The 22,745-nt window shown below is 39.6% G+C and overlaps 1 protein-coding gene across 1 annotated transcript in view; it reads right to left on the bottom strand.

The window, feature by feature from the left end:
• Positions 1–1,931, bottom strand: part of plxna4 (plexin A4) — a 239,317-nt gene extending 237,386 nt beyond the window's left edge. Inside the window, exon 1 of the mRNA XM_015029533.1 lies at positions 1,806–1,931. The gene's annotated coding sequence lies outside the window, so the exon portion shown is untranslated. The remainder of the gene's footprint in view (positions 1–1,805) is intronic.
• Positions 1,932–22,745: the final 20,814 nt, after the last annotated feature.

Raw genomic sequence — 22,745 nt, 5'->3', positions numbered from 1 at the left:
AGTGGAATTTTTCTTTTACAATACAGGGGTGAAATGATCAGATCATCGGATTTGTGCATCTAATCTCAAGATCATTTAAAGGCAGAGATTAGGCACACACAGCAACATAATTACGACCCCTGCATAGTTGGGAGGGATTTAAATCTGCTCCCCCCCCCCCCCCAATGATGATATTTAACATGCCTCGGGAATGCACCCCCACCATCCTTTTGCATTTTAAGCAATTAATATTCTAAAAGCCTAATTATGTAATCATGTATTCAGCGAAATAGGCTGCATGGTGGTACAGGAATAACGCATTCTCCATAAAATAGCCTTATGTGCACATTAAAGCAATTTAAAACTAATCCATCAACTCTGACTGCACATTACACAAGCAACTCTTTTTATGGGATGTATTGGTTTCAAAGAAGCACATTCTTGCAAGTAAAATGACCATATGAGTTTATAAAGCGTCCAAATAAACCTTTTGTAGTAATGGGGAATTCAGTTACCACCCCTTAACCAGCTACATTTTTTTGTATCTAGAGTTTTAAGGTCTTTTAAAGAGTCTGCTGCAGCATCCTCTCCCTCTGTCCTGCCTCCCTCGCCCCCTGCTCTCACTTCCAGAGCGGGGACTTTCGCTTTGAAACACTGCATCAGAGCCCCACCTACAGGCCAAATAGTCTTTACAACCAGACAGCCGAATGCAAACCACAGAAACACACCTGCCTGCACACTCCTCTGTCGACATGTTTAACCGTATTTCACTGACATTTTGATACCAGTTTCACCACAAAGACGTGTTTTCACACTAGTGCTGCTGTATTGTTTAGTCACACCACATCTGCACAGCGTTTTATGAAAATGGATAATAATCCTACGGTGCATTCAAGTACACCTCGTAGACTAAATTATCTCGTTTGGAAATGAATGCATTCAAATTAGTGATTGTTAAAGGCACAACATTCTTCTTCAAAGCTCCCTAAATAGCATATTTGACCATTATCAAGTGATTTTACTGTTTAATGTTGTTTTTTTGTTTGTTTGTTTTGTTTTTAATAGAAAATATGCAGACCAAACATCTAATCAGAGCTATATAGTATAACAAAAGACACATTGCAATCCTTCAAAACACTCTTGCCTGGTTTCTAAAAAAAAAAAAAAGTCTGAGAGCATTTTTCTTGAATATCAGATTCTATATATTTACACTTTTCTGAGAAGATTTAAAAGACAACACATCCTAAGAAAACACATTAAACATTATTGGGTCAAATTTCCTTGACTTGTACGGAGAAGTGTCTGGTTTTACACATTGCTTACGATGAAAAGAAGAGGGTAATAATGTCTTAACTTCATTTTTTAAGGTAATAGAATATTTAAAGCAGTCGTGACAGAACAATATAATGAGATTATTTAAAAACCAACATATGGCATTAAAATAACTTCATAATGATCAAGAATAAACAAGAATGTTGCGCCAATTTCCCATTTGAAAAATTATAAAACCATTTTATGCATATTGTACGACTTGACCCTACCGTCTGAATCAGCTGTTTGTTGTTGTTGTTGTGTTTTTTTTTTTTTGCCTTTCCAATTTTAACAAATGTTAATACGTTACTTAAATGCAGCTTTTGACTTTGTTCAGTAGTATCGAAAACACAACGAAGTACATTTTTTTTAAATTATATTACACGGACCTTAAAACAACGAGCTTACGTATGATTAGGTTAGCCATGTTGGAAGCTAATAGCTTCGCCCAGAGTTAAGCTATATGCAAGCGAACAGTAGGCGGAAGAGAAAGAGCCATGAAACAACTCTCTTACCTCGAACGTTTTCCACATCCAACTTTCATATAAATTAACCCAGTCGTTCCAAAACATTTTACAAATGTATAAAACTCAAATATTAAAACTTCTGTAAACCTGATGTTCGTACAGTGTAAACACGCGGAGCTCTAATTAATAATCAATTCCACCTGCATATTTTCTGATCCTCCTAGCATCGGGCTTTCTGTTGACCTCAAAGCAGAAAATATTTCGATTATATTAAACTCGTAAAAACTCAGATGTACTGAAAGGAAGCTTTACAAAACAGTCTTCAATAGCGAAAAAAAAAAAATCTCAATATTTCACTGCAATTGGTTCTGTATTGCTACTGTATTAGGTAATGAAAGAAAGATTGTTGGCACATTTTATTTTATTCCAAAATAAAATGTGCACATTGTAATTAAAATGAGATCTGGAGTGTCCATAGATTATTAATGGGCTTATAATATGAATGAATGCAGTGATCATTTTGGGATTTGAAAATAAACTCAATAGATACTTTAAAAAAAAAAGTATTTAGCTTTCTATATTTTAGTCACTAAAAAGCCAGGCTGTAAATACTAAAACTGATATTTGTCAGGCCTATATCAGACAACAAACACATATTATTATTCTGTGTGCTACTCAATAAGTGACTATGTACTTTTGACCAAAAGAATTATTTGGGGATCTTGGACCAAGTACATGAACTTAATTTCTTTAATACGTAGATATGTAAAATCTGTATTTGGTTATCCAGCGAAAATTCCAAATCTTTCCACATTTTCCAGATTGCATTGGAATTGTGTTTATTGCTGAGTTTTACCAAACCTGTGACAACTCTTTTCATTTATTGTATGCTTAAATTATTGTATGTAGAGTGTCTTAATATTGGGATGTAGCCTATTTAAAGGAAGTTTAGTACATCTAAGTCCTCTGGTTCGAAGAAAAATGTGTTAAGGGTCAATTTAGGGGCAAGCAAAAAAAAAAAAAAAATCCAAGCAATATACCTAACATTACTTTTGTGTACTTATTTGCTTACAAAAAGTAAACAAATACATGAAAATATGTACAAAATATACTTTTATACACCTATTTTCACCACCACAGGGTTGACCTCTTCTTCAGTTGATTAATTTGCAAAAGTTGCTTTGGTCTTTAACCAACCATTGATTTAAACATAGGTCAGGTCTATGTTTATTTATTACTGTCTGGTCCCTGTGTCCAATTCGGAGGGCATCTCCTGGTGTCATCTGAAGGACAAAACGTGTAGATAAACTAGCAAACCTATTGGGTTCATTAACTTACTCAATAAACGGCACAGAGCTAAGTCAACAGTCTGTGGTTGTCAATTATCAGATAAGTTTCAAAGCAAAGCAAATCAATGGCCCTGCAATCTACAGCGACAATAGTCATTTCATAAAAGGTCAGAAATGTGGGACCTAAATCATCTTGCTCATGTTTAGCTCAAACATCCTTGGATTAAATTAAAATAGGAATTAGTTTTCATTATAAGGACAGGATCATATCTGTGCTCTGCATGATCATAGATTAATCATATGCAAGGACACAGGAGCCCTTAAAAAAACCTAAACACTAAGTATATATATATATATATATATATATATATATATATATATATATATAAACAGTTTTAGTTTTGCTTAGAGTTTACCAATATTGATATAGCTTGCAACATGAAAGCAGCAGTGATCTTAAATCAAAGCCATGGTCCTAATCTTTTCTCCTCACACTAGACAAATGGAAACTAACCCAAAGGCTAAAGGTGGAAGAATGTTTTTGACCCTTCTAGGTGCTGCTTAGGTCACCCAGAGGCCCCCCACAGGAGAACTTTCTTTAAGACCTGCATCGGCTGTGGTACTTTTTGTAAAGTTTTCATGCTTATTTCAGTTTTTTTTTCTTTTACTTTTTCTTTATATATTAAAATCTAAAAATTATTGCATTTGTCTGGTCAACCCACTTTACTTTGGTGAAGAATTGATTGATTGATTGATTGATTGATTGATTGATTGATTGATTGATTGATTGATTGATTGATTGATTTGTTCAACAGATTCATGATCCACACAGACATTAAAAAACAACAAAACTACATGATACATAACAACAAATTTAAAAAAAAAATAGCAGTGTAGCACAAAGGCAACTGGTAGTTCTTCTGTCATTCTTCACTGGCAGAAGAATATGACATTACAGAATTACGTGCTGTTTCCAGAAAAACAGCAACCCTAAAAATATGTATTGCACGGCACTGTATTATTGTCTCACTATTTATTGAATTGTTAAACAACGATTGCGCATGGAATAAATAAAAGACGTTGACAGTTTTGTGGCTTAGAGTTGATGATCTAAGTTAACTGATCTCCCAAATCCTGCTTACGGCTCCCCTCTCATGCAACCTCGTACTGGCTCTGTGTAGGGTCGGAAGCTGTGCCAGCTCGCCGTTTAAAGCAGGATGCTATCTCGGTGCTTTGCTATTGTAAAAATCCGCTGACCAATCTGACTTCCCTATTTGTCTTGCAAATGAGATGATGACTTATGAATGGCTCTGATGAAGCCTTTTTAATGCAGTCAAGTGGGCTGCAGGGATGTGCGGGTGTCTGTCTCCTGATGCCAGCTGGCACAGTGTTACTTCAGTGGCTCTCCTTGTCTTCCTGAAACTGTGTTTGCGTGGATGCGTGTGTCTGTGTGTGTGTGCCCACACATAACCCAGCGTCGCATCCCTGTGTTTAGAATTAACTCAGTGAACCCCTATAAACACAGCTGTATGTGGTTTATCTGCAGCCTGTGGGGATGCAGGGATCACCCCACAGTTGTGTACTGTTCCTGTGGGTCCTCCTTCTTGCACACATTGAGTGTCGCACACAAAACAGGCATTCATCTCTTTCAGCGTATCCCTCCGTACATACACGTGCCCCGTGCTGTAATTTACAAGTCGTTGCCATCCGAGGGATTATGATATTTATGAGCTGTCGGTGGTAATGCCACATTTACTGTGTCCATCTTCATAAGAGTGTCTTCCCCTCCTTGCTCTTCTTTTGTTGAAGCTTTCGCTCCCCTTGGTTAAAAAAAAAAAAAAAAAAAACACTGAAAAACCAAAGGAGCTCGTTTTACACAAATCCACTTGATTTTGTAGAAAATCCATTAGTCTATCTCTAAACTAATACAGTATGCACTGACTGGACACGATGACTGACAGCGATATCTCATTGGTTTAGACCGTAAATAGGTTTTTCAGCTTTCAATCTATGTTGGGAGTTGCAGGATAGTGAATTGTATTGAAGCTGACAATTCTAGATATCTAGGATGTGTGTTATGAGTCGGTGCATGACAATGGATGAACTGGCGTGTTGATTGTGTCACCCAGTCATATAATTAGTTAGTTTACATATTGATGGCTTACTGCTTTCTGTGTAAATGGGTGCACTTGCGTGTTGCAGGCTTATTCCATAATGTCGCCTGGATGTTTATTCATCCATGTATCATCAGCCTCCCCATCAAGCTAGCAGCTGCCTGTCTGTCTGTCCATAAAGCTGTCTCCATGTGTGTGTGCGTGTGTGTGTGTAGACTGTCCAGGCCATGGCCAGGTGATTCGGTGTTTTGCCAGCTATTTCTCCAGAGAGCCAATCTCACGTCCATGGAGATCCAGACAAAGCCACCCTGACCATGCCTCAGCTTCTCCCTGCAGAATTAAACTCCTCCATTGGGATAAATTCTGCAGATGGCTGGGGGAGGCAGAGCATGGGTGGTGGGGAGGGGGGAGCGGAAGAACAACAGCAACCAAAAGGATAAAATGATAATAGAATGGTTAACAAGAGTCTCAAGCTACTTGTACCAAGCATAAAAGTTGGGGGGCATAAAGAAACTTAGGGGAATGACATAATAGGTGGTGGCTGAAGTTGTGGGTGCTTTCAACTGTTATAGTTTAGCTGACAGAAGGAATTATAGTCATTAACAGTATAAAATGAACACTCAAAAGATATTAAAGCAATCCTAATATTCAATGTTTAAATGAATTCCGAAAGCAATGGTAATTTATAAGACCTTCTGAACTGTCCTTTACTCTGTTGGTGTTTTATTTTGTTCTTTTTCTTCTGGGAGTTGTCTGCTGTCAGGGTCTATGGATTTTTATGCCATGGTTTATGGGTTTCATTTCTTTATTTTAGTGCTACAGTGTTCTATACTTTAAAAAAAAGTTTGTTTTTGTTAGGTTTCAGGATGTTTTGGTTGCTGTTTCACTTTCTGTCAAGAGATGATTTTTTTTTTCATATTTTCAACATTAAAACCACAAACATAATGTACATCTTTTGGATTTTATGCGACAGGCCTATTCATACTTGTCCTCTTTTGTGAAGTAGAAGGTTTTCCATGACATGCCTCCATTTAGCCCTCATCTAATTACCATCAGGAGTTTTCTAATTAGTTAATAAGAGTCCAGTTGGGATTCTTTTCTTTGGCAGAGCAGGGAAGTTGGTCAGAGTTGATGAGAAGATGGGCGGCGCTACATAAGAGGAATTCCTGGAAGAATACCTGTTCAAGAGACATAGATTCACCTTCCAACAGGACAATGGTCCTGTCAAAGTCCAGACCTGAATCCAATTGAGAATCTGTGTTAAGATTTAAAATATCACATGACAGACAAACTCATTAAACTCTTTCTGACTTTGAAAAATAAAATAAAATAAAAAATGGGCAAAATTTTACTATCTGTCTCACAAAAACACCTCCAAAGACTTGAAGCTGTAACTGCAGTAAAATGTTACTCAACAACTTAATTATTCCAGAGGAATGAAAAATAAATGCTCTCTGCACTTTTCAGGTTGAATGCATAATTTTCCCTTCAATTCCCAGTTATGTTTTTCTTTGTTCTAATTTTATACATGCAGTACATATATCAAAAAAGCTCTTTTTTAAAATACCTTGAGTTTTCTAAAAGCAAAAAATTGCAGAAGAGTTAAAGGGGAATGAATATTTCTGCCCAACTCTCCTCTGATGAAATTGGCTCGTGCCGTTTCTGCTTCACAACCATTTTGTCTTTATTTGTTCCTGTGAGGTTCGTTTCATCATGTTCCCCTTTCCACGCCACCGCTTTTAGTCTGTGGACGTCTGGACCAGCTTCTATAGTTTGTGTTGTCTGCTAGTAAATCAGCTATTACATTTATTTCACCCATCTGCTTCCTGTCTTGGAGTCTGAACTTGGCTCTTTCAACCTTAGCAAATTTGCATGGCAAAACAAATCCTAAATGTGGGAAATCCAAGACAGCTGGGCCAAAACTATTTGAGACAGTGGCAGCGAGGCAGCTTCAGAAACTAAAAGCGACAGATTACTCTTTGCTTGATTTGTCCTGTAAAACTCTTTCCTGTTGCCGACAAGATGAAAACAACAGTTTTGTTTTTTTTTTTTTTTTAAGAAAGCACGGGAGCTGGAGAAAGACCAGCTCAGAAAGTCAAGTGGAAGAATGTGCTTGTATTTTTTTTTTTTTTTTTTTTTTTATCCGTTCTGTTTTCGCCACACAAGGAAACCACACACACAAAAGGCAGTCAGCACTTATGGGAATCCACTACTGTGGTTAGTAGATGTACTCATCTATCAGCAGTATTTTACACCAGTTTGACCAGAAGCTTTCAGCATCGCATCGGCTGCATATTACACCACACCGCAACTCCTTTCTCTTTCCCTTCAGAGTGCACTCACTGGTGAATTATTTTTGATTAATTGTCTTCATATCCTTCATTCATGATCTTTTTTTTTTTTTTTTAGGTCCAGGTTTTGACGTTCACATCTTAAGGCTCACATCAAGTAACATTTTATCTGAAGAGTCTCCCAACGCATTTTCAGACACAAACACGAGAAATTATACAATTGGAACTGTGGTTTAATAGCGACTAAATCTATTTGATTTGGGGAGTGGATCAGTTCAAAGTTGTTTTTATTGTTGCGTTTTTATTTGCTGTAAGCAGAACATCATTACTATTAACAGAAACAAAAAGCTTGGAAAATCAGTCCACTTGTAATTAATCTCTATAACGCGTTACGCTAAGCGAATTAGATTACCGAAATAAATCACTTTTCAATGGTATTCTAAGTCACTGAATGTGAACGCAAATAAGAAAGAGCAGATGAGAACAAATTTCCGGCTGTGATGTTAGCTCGTAAAATCTGAGTAACTTCACTCTTGGATTCACTCCTCCCATTCCACTAGGGGGCTCTATAGTTGTTTTGTATTGGTACGTGAATTAATGTGTAGAAGAAGAAAAAGAACGGCGGACCAGTTGTGCGCTTTGGCTGCCTAGCGTATCTAACAAGCCGAACCTGCCTTAAAATCACATCTTACGAATGTTTATCAGCGTTGCCCAACGTGGTGAGTTATATTAATGCTGTAAAGCTGTAGGAGATAAGTATTTGTTATCTAAGCGTGCGCTTGGTGTTTGCTAGAGCTAATTTGCCAAATGCTAGCTGTTGTTTGCTGCACTGTGATATTTGAATACAAAGTCTTCTAAAAGTAAACTTTGCTTTATAACCGGCTAGTCAAGTCAAGTCAAGCTCCTAAAACTATGTTTAAGTTTGTGTTTATTGAAAATTGAAATACTAAGTATTGACGTTTTTTTTGTCTTTTTTTTTTTACTTAATTTTTTATTTTATTTTACTTTATTTACAGTTTAACCGGCGTGTCCGTGTAAAGCCACTCAGCAATAAAATTAACAACTACAACAACGACGGCTACCTTATGTTCTTTGTAACATTCACGCTAGAGCCTTCAAAGCAAAAACAGCAAAGAGGGTCGTAGTTTTGGGGAGGGGGGGGGGGGACTAAAATTTGTTACTAAACAGAAAAGATAAACCTAGCCTTCAAGATAATCAACAAAGTTTTATCCATCTGAGAAACTTGCAGAAAATAAAACAAACTAAAGCAAACTTGCAAGACTATTTAAATATTTTAGGCAGGTAGTTCTTCCCATACACCGATGTTCTCCTCTATTAATAGCTTCTGTCTTTCCACATAATACCAGACTGACTTGCTAATGTTCCCATCAGGCTCTGTGGGAGGGCACCTGTCAGGTTTTAGTTCTTATATCTTCTGTATGACACATACTGTATAGTTTGGGATTCTTGCTGCAAAGTGAGCTCGGATGTGTTTCCGCAAACAGCCGCGCGTCGAGCGTGCTTACGTCTCTGTCGAAAACGCATTTCATTACGGCTCTATACATCCTTGACATTAAGTCTCCATTCAGTCCTTAATAGATAATGCGCTGTGAGTGCCATTAACAAGAACAGACAAGAGAAATAGGGAGGCAAAAACAACGCGCCGCATCCAAATGTGTTTAGCGTTAATTGATTGAACATGGAGGGAAGTGCATTTACATTTCAAATTGAACATTGTCTTCCAAATCAGTCAGAAGAGCATTAAATGGTGTAATTATGCATGTGCGAATCCGTGTCATAAACACTCGGGGCCATTCCACTCTGCAAGAAAGTGGGGTACGCGTCACCACAGCAGTGAGTGACAGACGGAAACATGCGCATTTTTCATGGAGGTGTATACAGCAGGGACTGCTGTACTTTAACAAACATTGGCTCCGACTGCTCTGGCATGGGAACAAAACGCTACACTTGGTGCATTTGACTATTTATTTTCCACCAAAGCTACACAAGTATGGCAGAAATGTATATTTCTCGACCCCCTAAGCTTGAGATAAGACATCACACACATCCTTGACCATGTATGTAGAAAATGCACCAAAAAAAAATAATAATAAAAAAGTACACATACATGTCTTGCCTTTATGCAAAACATTTCTTGCTCAAGGTTGTTGTTTACATTTGCGGTCACGGTTACTGAAGAAATCCTCTTTAATGCTTTTGTCCAGGCTCCTCCTTGCCTTTGATAATCCTTCACACTGTAGATAAAGTAATACTTTCTAATCCCAGTCTGAGATATTTGTCAAATAAGATATAAAGGCAGGAGAAAAACATTTTTTTCTATCTATTTTAAAGTCTGAGTCGTTTCAGTCGATCTTAAGTGACAGACAGCATTTGTTGAATAGAAATCAAGCGTAAAACAAATTACTTTTAGCAATTAGCTTGCAGTAAGAGATGAGCAACTGTAGGAAACAGTGGAATAACATTTTAATTTAGAACTGTGTCACACACACACACACACACACACACAAGAAAAGGTGAGGAAGCAGCTCCATTAGCAATAATTCACCGCAGAGGGAATTATGTAAACTAAGCCGGAGAAACCCATAACTATGAAAAGCGACACCAGCAGGTCGGTTGGGAACATCTGATTACACTGCTGCTGCATTTCTGCAGACAACATGCACGTACGAACACCTACACAGGTGACGCACATTCTTTCGAGCAGATGCACAAGCATAGAAATTGTTGAGTGTTTATTGTTACGACTGGAGATCAATTCCACATAAAGTACTGCAACAGAAAGCCCTAAAGAAGAGCAGGGGACAAAATATAGCCACAAATAAAGCTATAAAATATCGAAACAGAGACTTTATGAAAACCATCACGTCTGTTTACGAGCTCAAACTTTGTCGCCTCTCAGTTTCTGTTGCAAATTCGAGGAGTATTCACTCTATCCCTCTGTCCCGCACCATAAGGTGCCGGCGAACAGCAGACGTCAGCTCACTTCCTACCACGTCATCTGCCCACCTGTGCTTGTAACATCTGGTGCTGGAGAGCTTTCTAAAATGATAAGCAGTGGGGTTTTTTTGTTGTTGTTTTTTTCCATGCAAGGATGACAAGCAAAAAAAAGCTACAACTCTGAATTGAACTCAAATGAGTCAGCACTAAGTTGATTTTTTTTCCAACGTGCAGTGAAGAAAACCAAGCCATGCAGTAAACTAAGAAATATTTGTTTAATCGACTTCTGTGTTTAAAAAAAAACAACTTTTTCACGTATTTTGTTGTAAATTAAACCTTAGAATCGTTGATCAAGCAATCAATAGTTTGATCAAGCGTACCAGGTTGGGTCTCAAACTCAAAATTGGTTAAAGTGATTTATCATCCAACGGTGTGAGACTTCCTTTTAAGCCACATTTTGCGCTTTAAAAGTAGAAACCCGCGATTAGCTGCAATTGGGTTAAAATGATTAGTTGTCGCCTGACTGAAAATAAAGACTCAAACCTGAATAATGATTTTATTCATCTTTTAATCTGCACAGCAAAATTCATCTGTGGAGTTAAGGCGGTGCAGAGAAATTATCTGGTGATTGAAAAGGAACAACTTCAGCCGTCCCTGCTTAATGCCGACGTCGTACGTCATTTATGATTCGTATCCAATATGGAATCACACCTAAGCGTTAGAGCATCAAGATACATCTGGGCTGCTGGGGGAAATGACTGTTGTTCTTTCTCAACAGTCCGTCTCTACACAAAGCACACATTATGCCATATCTTGCGGACCGTGTTCAGATTTGCCTCCTGCATAAACGCCACGTTCACCCGCAAACAGGCCAGAGACAAGGCGGATGAAGGGGGAGGCTTCAGCGAGCTGACAAGCAGAAGATTAATCCATCTTTCCCAGCCAGTCACTCCCATTCCCTGCCCTCCTCCCGTTTCTTCTTCCAAGCCTCATTGTTTTCAATAAAGTGTCAAGACTGGCCATTTTATAATCACATTTGCGACTTGGGATCTGGGATTCAGATGCAATCAATGTCTATTAGAATCACTGCGTTATTGATTGAAAGTGGAGAAATGGTGTGAGCGATCGCTCCCATATTCATCCTCACGCCGTCTTCCTCATTTATGTGGGACACGTATTTACCGGGGCGCAAAGCCGGGCACATTCCTTCGGCCGGCAATTTTAAAGCTACGACAGAAGTATAAATGAGAGGGAAATGTGGTTAATTTTACAGCGTACTGTGAAACAATGAAGAAACACACAGGAAGTAAAAGGAATGCATCTCACACATGTGACACAGTTTCATTTGTAAATGCCACACGTCAATAAACGTGATTTTGTAAGACAAAAAAAGTAGTCCAATGCCCAACATCTTTACCGGTGCCCTCTTTGTTGAAGATCACGTCCACTTTCAGTTGAAAGTACACCGTTTTTATTGGAACAAAAGCAGCAGCCTCTCACACTGCACATTTCCACGAAAATCTTGGTATTTTTCCGACGATACGGTGATGTTAGAGCATCGTCTCCAAAAGGTGGCGACTGCAGATCCACTTCACATCTCCCACATATTGGTTCTTTGTCTTTCACCTGTTCTCTGTTTGCTGATATAATCTCCCAACATTTTAAGGTGTTTGTGGATTACTATGAGGAATGAAGAGAGAGAGAGGAAAAAAAGAAAACTAAACGCAGAGCTTTGTCATCATCACTCACCTTGAGGCACCTTTCAGGAATAGACTTTAATTTTCCGGAGAGCCAGTTTTTGGGGACACAGTGAAAAAGAAAACAAGGCTCAGGGTCTGCAGCCATCTGCCCCGGACCAGTCGGGGTGAGAAGAGACAGGAAGCAGCAGATGTTCGATCCGTTCGGTTTCACTTTGAGGGAAGCGTGGGCTTCAGCAGATGTGGTCGTTAGAATGTAAGAAAGTCACCACTTAACAATCACAAGCACTTACCTAAAAGGCTTAGAGGACTGTTGGAAAGGAGCAAAATGAGCAATACAAAGTTTCTTTCGTTTTAACTTTTAAAAGACAATCAGAAGGAGCATGTCTTAAATTAACGAGGACGTTTATTCTTGCTAATAGCATCGATTAAGAGGCCGCACTGAGGATTGTGCTCTATGAAAATAACAAATTTAAGATAGATGGTTGAAATTTAATTTAAAAAAAAAAATACCAAAGCTCTTTGGAGAGCTTCGGGTTTGTCCTTTATGTATTTGAGTTTACCTAAAAATAAAGAATTACATAAAGCAATTACAGTCTTTATGATAGGCATTAGCAAGCTACTGGAATAATGCTGCCTAAATATTGACTACTCTTCTCGTCAGAATTGGTAGAGTTCTGCCACATTGCTTGGTTTTCTGACACAGAACCAGTTTTAAATGCAGTTTGTAAAATAGGATTGAGTTTTGGGCCGTTCCACCATTTGAATGTCAACCTGCTGCCATCTTAATATTGATGTATGTTTGGGATCCTTCTGCTGGCGCACTCATCTCAGCCTCATTTAACACTTAGAAAATCACGCTGATCAGTCAAAGTAAACTTCTGACTGCACCGTATTGAAAAACTGAAGCACTGCAGTAACTATATATAATTATATTACAATGCAGACTGTAGGTATTAAGTGTCCAGACATGCACACTTTCTTTTCTTAAAGTTTCCGCCGTAAATCTGTTACAGGACACAGCGACGGTGCTCTTGGATGCAGAGGCAGAAAAATGCATGCATGTTCCTTTTTCTCTGTGTGTGTTAAGAAGTCCCAGGACAACTCATTAACTTTGCAGTCTTCCAATAGGAGAACCCAGAGAGCTGGGCAGTGCACTGCAGTCTGCACTCAGCATGCCAGTCACACACACAGGGGTGTGTGTCTGAATGCGTAGGGGAAATGTGCAAAAACAAAATACTCTTACAAAAAAAAGAGTTTTTTTTTTTTTTTTTTTTTTTTTTTTATGTTTTGCCTTTTGTTGATGTTCTCAGACCCTCCAAACTCCACAAACGCACAGTTGTAGTGACCATCGCAAGAGGACCCCACACACAAAACCTACGACGGCTGACATGGATTTATGTTCTCCACATTCAGAAGACGACAAAACCTGAGGGAAAAGACAGACGCAAATTCAGCCAAAGAAAACAAACAGGCACTGTTCAGAGACAAACATGCACACTCTCCTCCTTCCTACACAGGAAACGGCTTATTGACCCCGGACCTGTACGAGTGAGGCTGCCTGTTTAGTTTTTTTTTTGCACGCTCTCGTGCGTCGTCTGCTAAATAAAATAATTGAGTCCCGATCTCTATCGAAGTATGTCAAGAACCGGCACTCACGGTAACAGGTGCTGATGGACAGAAAAAGAAAAAAAATCTGTGGAATAGATTTATTGTGATCACTCATAAGATTTGTGTTGTGTGAATGGAAATGAACCATAAGATTACGTTTGATTTCTGTCTTGGGGTGAAATGTGTTTCCGCGAAATGAATTTGTGGAAATGATTTGTGAAAAGACTGGGGAAGGTGAGGTTTTAATGAGCGCTTGTTTGATTTGGGAATAGGAAACTGCTGGATCGCTGCTGCACGCCGATTCGTTCTACATCAATAAAGTCACGCCTGCAAATGTGTGTGTGTGTGTGTGTGTGTGTGTGTGTGTTTCCTTCTCCTCTCCACTCTTCCTTAGTCATTTCATCCTTGCTCCTGTCTCGTGTTGCTTTGTTTGCTCCAACCTTCTTTCTTAATTAAGCCTGGCTAAACATGAGGAAGAAAATGAAATCCAAACAAACTTGTGACAGTGATAAAGGGCAAATGAAGGGGAGATGGTGTGAAACCTTTGTGTTGCCTTCCTTCGCCAACCGCCTCCTTCCAGGTCGATGAGCCGGAGAGGAGGGGGGGTGGGGGAGAAAAACACTAAAAAGGAAAATAGGTTTTGTTCCTCCATCTTTCCCAACTTCGCAATGATCGATAATCAATCCCTAATCTCTTTCATCTGTCTCACCTTTTCACTCTCCCCTTTGATTTTATCCTCTTTTCTTTCCAGCCCTTTGTGTCAAGCAGCGAAGATACTGGATCTGCAGAAAGGGGGGAACCATGCACAAGACCGAGGACGGTTAAATGAAAATAGATTTTATGTAAACATTGCTTATGACACTCAGAGGTTTAAAACACAACTTATAAATATTATATATTTTTTTGTGTTTTTTTTTTTTATTTTTTATACATTTTACAAGCCAACCTGGATAAGTAAGTTTTTAATCTCTCTCCCAAACATTTTACACGTAGAAGAGTGGGATGACTTCTTTGCGTTAATTTGTCTGGGAACTTGGAAAAAAAAATACTTAGAATAAAATTAATTTGAAGTCAAAACTGAAAATAAGCATCGAGACAACTTTATTCTGCAACAAGAGCTGTGCAAAAATCAATTAGTGTTTTTTTTTTTTTTTTAATCATTTTTTTTCTGATGGAAACATCTTTTATCTGCTCATGTCCAAGACTTCTTGGATCAGAAAACCTAAAATAATACATTTCTGCATGGCAAGTCTTTGGTTTAATGCAGGAACGGCAGCATGGGCTGGCATTGGGGGGCATTGCCCACCCACGGAGTCAGCCGTGCCCCCCACCCCCTGGACTGGAAGCTGTTTGTTGTTTTTACCTCAGAGTGGCCAACTCTCTGTTATTCCTATATCGATTTGATCACAGTAGTTGATCGTAGCTTTAGATTTAAGCAGAACACTGCCATCAGTTAGCATCATCGTGGAAATACCTTCAGCAGAGAGCACCAGTTTGTTTGTTTTTTTTTAAACCTACCCAAATCTGCTGTCTTTAAAATAGATTTGAATATAGCAAAATGTGACACACAGTGTCAAAATGTACTTTTCTCGTGGTCTGAAATGTCAGCGTAATGTTGGATCTTGCGAGAGTTTGTAAGCGAAGCAGAAGACATTTCTTCAGTGCCTCCCTCTCTCCGCTGGAAACTGCAGCCACATATAAACCTTTTATGGGAGCTTCAAGGTCTGCCACTCAAATCTAGGCGCAATAAATCTACTTTTTCTTTTACCTTCATGTACTTTCACAAGTGGCTGCTTTAGGAAATGTTAATTTTTCCCTTGCTGACACAATAAAAGACAGAAGAAAATGTTAGGGATCAGCGGTTTAAAAAAAAAAAAAAAAAACTGGTAAAGAATATAACAAGACGAGAGAAAAGAGAATTGAAAGTGAGGATAGCAGAGATCAAATGATGTTTATTCTGCCTGCTTTCTGGAGTCACGAGGCCTGTGATCAGTTCACCTTTGTGTTATAGGAGGTTTTATTGCCTCGTTTTAGTGTGAAAAAAGTGTTTACGCCATATGATGAAATTGTTACTTTTCATTCTCTGCCTGGGATTAGAGTGAGAAAAAAAAAACCATCAAAATTGTAAAAGATATAGGAATAATATCAAACTTCAGTAAATCTATGCACAGACTCACCAGATGTTTTACTTTTCTCCAAGTTCATGCAGTTTTAAACACTGGGAAGAAAACTAACAAATGAGGGAATTATTATTATTATTTTTTTTTTAGCTTTTATTATTATTATTATTATTATCATCATTGGAAATGAACAACAGTCAGTGTGCTGATTAAATAAGGAGATACCACTGTGTGAGTGTACGGTAATTTGATGAAGCATGGTAACAGGTGATACCATCTTCCCTGTTAGCAAAATGATTAAACACATCTGTCTTAATAGGCCACCCGTGTTTCTGCTAGCTGGTTGGTTGGTTGTAAAGTGGGAGGGGTGGGCTCAGCGGGTAAAAGAAAAGTAATTATCTCCTTACAGATCTCTTCTGTTTTTGCATCTTGGCCTCACCTAAACGTTTCAGAATAAAATAAAAACACGAAAATGAATGCAGAATGCTCAAATGAAAGGAAACTGCTGACTATATTAGCATTTATGTACAGTATAGAAGATCCTTAACTGTTTTATTTTTATTTTTTTCTGGTTTAAAATGGATGGAGTAACAGTCTGGTCTGAACACAGTCTTCATGCGATTAGGGCGTGATGGATGGACGAAATGTCGATTTAGATGAGGAAACGGCTCCTCACACACCTCTGAAGAAGAAAGAGCAGCTTTTTTTTCTTTTTTTTTTATTCTTCTGAAGCGATGAATAAAACCTCAAAATGGAAAGTTGAGAGCGACAATATGTTTGCACCTGCTCCTCTCGGTCTCACTCCCGAAGATAGACACACATCAATAAACTGAGCAGGTTTTCATTCCACCTCCACAAGTGATATAAAGTGAGATGAAAGGCAAAGAGACCCAGCTTTTTTTTTTTTTTTTTTCTTCCCTCCCCCCTTTTTGGCTTTGTTCTGCAGTCTAACATCATTACTTTACCAAAAAAAATAAAATAAAATAAAATAAAAAAATTCCAAATCTATACACTTGAAATTCAAATCTTTTATTCATTGGCCTGATTGAGACGCGTAGGAGGTTTGAAGTGGCTATGGTCACTTCCTCCCAAACAGAATTTGATTATTTCCAAGCTGCGAGGCCGCTTTGAGTCTAAAAGCATGGCTAATCAATATATGCCTCCTCTTAAGAAATACCCTAACAAGGATACATTTTCTGTTTATTCAGAGGGATGACTTTATTCGCTCTCATCTGAAATATTTCCCCCTTACTTCCTCTGTTGTAAACAAATTCAGTAGATGCCGATAGAAATGTGCACTTTGTGGCATGAAATTGCTTTAAAAGGATGCATCTGGTGCTTCAGAGAGGTTGCTGCTACCATTACTTAATTCAAACAGCGCACAGGCATCGAGATTATGGAATCCATCCGTTTTTGGGTTTTTTTTGTTTTTTTTTGTGTATGCGCCACACTTCAAGGTATAAACATTGTGCAAAAATGTACAGGAACGACAGAGGGAAGTGTCATGGTGATTATGTCAAGAAACCCGTCAGGTTTTCTCCGTTCTCGCGTTTTACAGAGACGTTTTTAAAGGATCCTTAGGAATCCTCGGTCGAAACCTGGCTGGGGAACATGCAACTTTTGGAGTTTTCATGGAGCCACTCTGATGTTTTCTTGTTGTGCTTCAGCTACTCTTCATCGTTAGACAACATCTTCAAAAGCCTTTCACCAAATTTCACGTCTTTTTTAAAGGATTTCCACGGCTCTAGTGGCCTTTGTTTAGCAGTTGCCAGACAGGAAAGTAGGATATGAGAGAAGGGGGGGAAGATCGTCGGGCCAGGACTTGAACCCATGACAGTCGTGTCAAGGACTAAGTCCTCCATAGATGGGTCGCCACTGCGCCACCCCGCCAAATTCAATTTCTAACCCTTACCCCTTTATTCCTAGACTTTATGGTAGGTGACAGTAGCATCCTGGATATGGTACGGAGTGGGGTGTAGAGAGGCACAGTGTGGGTGAAGGTTTGGATTGGGAAAAATTAGGTGCAATTTAAATGGAATACTGAAAGTTTGTGTAAGCCTGAGTCAGTTGAAAGAACAACAATGAATGATTAATGGATTTCATTAAAACGCCAGAGCACAATCATTTCCCCAGGAGTCGTAGATGTCTGGTACCCCAAAGCACATGCCATTAGTGAAGCTTTGTGGTATCTCACATGGCTTCTTTCATCTGAAGTTGCCAGAAAAAAGTAAGAAAAAAAAAAAAAAAAAAAAAAAAAAAAAAAAGAGCTCAGTGTGTGCTGGGACTGATGCTGCTGGTATTGTTACGCCTTTGGGTAGAAGTACAGGCAGTTATCCTCTAGATCCTCTACAATTATCCCCCAAAAATACTGCTTGGTTTTGTAGCTATCTTAAAAATAATACGAGAACCGTTTTGCCCATAATGTGATGGTCGGCTACTTTTTCCGATCAGAAATAACAATGTTATTTAAGTCGCAGCATTCAATCTGCGCCGACACAAACTGAGAAAAACAAAAAACAACAACAACAAAAAACAACCTTTATTGGTCTGATTCCATTACCGCCACTCCAACGCAGCCGGCTCTTCTCGTTGACAGAACATTTCCCATCATGCCCCTGGGCTTCTCCAATACATGGAGGCCCACTTCTGGGGTCAAACCCAGCCTGATAATCCAATGTCATTCAAACAGCGCATTAACGCAGAACAATATCTGCTCAATCAAAATCAATATCAGCCTCGGGGGGGGCGTGGCCACGTTTAGGCAGAAACGCAGCGACGTCAGCATTGCCACGGCGATGAGCTTCACGGAAAAGGTCAAGGCTAAACCAAAGAATTTCTCCCAATAAATATTTAAGGGTGATTAACATTAGCAGCTCTAATGGAGCCATCGGTCTCTGTCTATGAAGGGGATTTGATTAGTCGACACTCAGGATGCATCACTCCAGTAAAGAGGAACCCAGATTGGAAAAGCAATGAGGAAGTCGTACTGGGTGGCTGAAAAAAATAAATAAATAAATAAAATAAATGCTTATCCTGAAGATATGGCGCTTTTAACGGGACATGGGTAAAAAAAACAAAAAAAAACGTGGTGATTATGAGAGACAGAGCCCTAAGAAATAATTTAAAGACTTGGAATAACCATCTATCTTACATCAGTTTTTGTTTTTTTTACCGTCTCCTCTTCTTCCCTTCCAGACTAATGTTGCTTAAAATGTATAAAAAAGAATATTTTATTTGCAGCCTTTTGCCTTTTTGTGTCCCCTGGGTTGTACAGACGCGCGTGTTTGTTTGGGATGACGCCACCCTCCCGATTTAACCCAGTCGCAGACACCAAAATGGAGTTTAATCATATCAGACTGTCTGTGTTTTTAGAGCCTCCAGCCACGTCACATAAATAGGACAAAGAGGTGTAAAGCACAACGCTTGCTTTTAGCTCGTGTGTCTGTGTTTCAATGTGGAGCGTTTGTATTTGCCCCCTAGGCCACTGCTTTACGACGCGAGAGCTCACATTTTTGCAGCGGCTTCAGCCATATTTGCAAATAATAAATCATTTTTCCGGGTCTCTACGGCGAGCTCGCGTCGGCAGGTGTGCGCGTTTGACCTCCGCTGCATGTATTTAAGTGCTGAAGAAGAAGATGAGGGGGGTGGAGACTTGAGAGATTTCCATCATTACAGAAAAAGAAAAAAAAACAAAACAACAACAACAAGAAGCACGGTGAGCGTTAATGGACCTCAGTCACCCAAAGTGAACCGAGCTTGTGGACAAAATTAACCGGTCCAGGCACCCGCTTCCGCACCACATCACAGGCGAGTTGGTTGCGAGCATAAAGTAATTTAAATCCCCTTCAGAATGTTAAGAAAACAATTTTTATACAGTTGTGGGGATTAGTCTAAACTGGCTTCTCGCGGTTCACGGGTGGATGGGCTTATGCAGGCCCGTGTAACAGGTTTAGGAACCACTTGCTAATGTCACTCGCTGACATGAAGGGAGTTTCTAAACCTCTACATGCAAACGTTGCTTCTGGAAAGCCTCGCATAACGCACAGATTTAAGTCGTTTAAAGAGGTACGATGAGAAACGGCAAAATTGTAAAGAGAAAATTACTTTAAAATGTATAGAAATGTTACAAATAAATGATCTATCCAGTGCTTTATGCATTTTTTTTTACTTTTTTTTTTTGATTTGGAAGAATACCTGCATAAAAATAGAAACGCGCAGCACCGCTGCCTATTTACTCAAATAGGCGACAAGACAGAAAAGTGAATATTTTCTCTGCACACTTTGGATTCTTTACTCTGGTTTCTTTGGAATGCCAAAGCCTGTGAGTGTAGCCGCTGACCACGTCCATCCTCTACGACCACACTGTGCTCATATTCTCCTCTCTACTTCCAGTGAGATAATGCGCCATGTTCCAAAAGCTAAAACCATCTCAAACTGTTGTTCCCCCCCCCCCACAAGACGACAATGGGTTTCCTGCACTCCAGTCGCCTTCACAGTCCCCAGATCTCGATCCAGCAGAGCGCTTTTACTGGGGCGACTTGGATCTTAAGGTAAGCAGCAGAAGAACATGCAGAAAGTGTGTGGCGTTATCGTCCCAGTACGGCTGAATGTTTCCTTCACTTTCTTGATTCTGTGCCTTGAATAATTAGAGAGCCAACATGATGCTGTCAAAGTGAACTCAATAAAGTATCTGGTGGCAACATATGAACATTTTAATGTGCTCTTGTGTCACATAAAGACTGAATTAAACAGCTTTACTGACACTAACCTTTCTCTGAATAACATATATTATTCCTGACCTTATGTCAGGCGTTGTGACATAAGGTCAGGACGTCTGTAAAGTGTCAAACTGAAGCACATAAAAAATATGGATCTCTTGTCAGAGTCTGGATTTTTCTGTCTCGGAACCAAACTATTCGAGCTGCAGCCATCGCACCAGACACATTTTTTTATTATTATTATTATTATTTTTTTTTTATGTACAGCCTGGAAATGTGCAAGTAAAGAAAGCTGTTCCAGTATGGTGGAGCATTGTTACTTTGACACACTTTCAGCATTCAATCTGTTGCCTCTATTTCAGTACAACAAGTAGCACAGGTCTTTCTTGTTCATTTCTATTATTTATTTTATTTTTGTTTCTCCTCAATTCAGACCAGCGATCTGAAGGCAGAATAGAGCCTGTAAAAAAAGGGAAATGGTACGAAACCTCAAGCTTTTCCGACGTGAACGTCTATAATAGCAAGTTGCTTGATTGCTGCAAGTCTGAGAGTGTGCATGAGCAGCTGTTGATACGGACGTCAAGGTCATTCCCATCCCCTGGCGGCGCCGCCGTCTCTTCAACGCAGCAGCTCAGGGTCTCATTACCGTTCCCTTTATCTCCGGAGGGAAACTGAGAGTCGACGCTCTCGCTGTCCTCTCTCCTCATAAACACAGACGGAAGCCGCACAATGCTGCCGCCACCGTCACTTATTCAACAGATAGTTCTTTATCTTCTCCTCACCACAACACCAAGCTTGAGATTTATGCCTGATTAAAGTTTCTTTTGTGAAGTTGTACTTTTTAATTTTTTTTTTTTTTTAAAAATCAGTGTCACCAGAGGTAAACTATAAACTCCGTCCTCAGCATTGGATCCTGTATTAATAAATATATATATATATTTTTTAGTAATGCATCATTTATAGGTCAGAGCAATCTCAATCTGCTTCAACCAATCTTCATCTCGTATTAGGTCCCCCATACTCGTATTCTTGGCTTTCATTAAATCTGTGAGTTTTCCCCTTTAATCGGTGGCGCTGTAAAGATACTGGAGAGGAAATAAATTTTCATATCAGACATGAGCTTTTGCAAACACGCTCTTAGTGCACAACTGCGGCAGAGAGAAAATAAACGATTTGAATGAGGTGCCAAAACTATATGCCCACTGCTAATTTAACAATCCTGTGACAGAGTCCATCCTCATGCCGTAATTTATAGAGAAACCTCCTTCGTAACGATCATTTCCTGGCCATTTTCTCCCCAAAACCAAACAAAAGATTGCACATTTAAAATCTAAATGAGTTTGAAAGAAGTTAAATATTTTAGTAAACGTTCCACACCCAGATAGATGTTTTCAAATACAATAACTAGCGGGGTTTAAACGCATTTAAAGTAATCTAAAGATCTTTGCCTGCTTCCAGATAGCATGTGTGTGACCCGAACGTTAATCAATGCAAGAATCAAGCAGCACTTTCTGAAAACGGTGCCCAACGGTTAACTCCAGCCCCCCCGAGCTGCAACAGTCGGCCCCACAAACACCAGGGCGCACTCGGGGAGAACAGAGGAGGTGCAGGCTGAAACAAAAGGAAGAAATAAATAAGAGAGAGAAAAGAATAAAAAGAAAAAGCAGAAGGAAGTGCGAGAGAAAAGGAGCCCATAAATTGTGAGCCCAGTGCAGGGCTGCAGGGAGGGCGCAGCAGCCTGATGAATAGAGCCATCAGCTTAAGCAGAGGCTACAGAGCAGCCTGCCATCTGCCTGCCCATTACAGGAATGAAGCGTATGGCAATCTGCTCTCATCTGCAGGGCCCACCGGCATCTCCGACAAGCGGGAACTTTTCCCCGTTTGTGTGCATCTGTGGCTCACGCTCCACCCACGCCCGAACTTAAAAACACATCGCCGATTTGAGTTTCTCCACGATGGGCTTTTAATTGGTGTAGATAAAAGTTCAGTCACATTTAAAGCGCACTGCGTAAAAAGCTAAGAGCGCGGATGAAACGCAAGGCAAGGGGGCTGCCCTCGGAGAAGGGCTAAAGCGGCGTGACAGACGTTTCACACCTCATTGGCGAGCGAGGAGAGCCAATCAGCTCCAGCAGATCAGCCCCCCCCCCCCCCCCCCCCCCCCCCCCCCCCCCCCCCCCCCCCCCCCCCCCC

This window comes from Poecilia latipinna, unplaced genomic scaffold, assembly GCF_001443285.1.
Source record: "Poecilia latipinna isolate Pla-1442-1.1 unplaced genomic scaffold, P_latipinna-1.0 Scaffold156, whole genome shotgun sequence".
Classification (NCBI taxonomy): domain Eukaryota; kingdom Metazoa; phylum Chordata; class Actinopteri; order Cyprinodontiformes; family Poeciliidae; genus Poecilia; species Poecilia latipinna.
The sequence above is the reverse complement of the archived record's forward strand: the minus strand, read 5'-3'. Positions and strand labels throughout refer to the sequence as shown.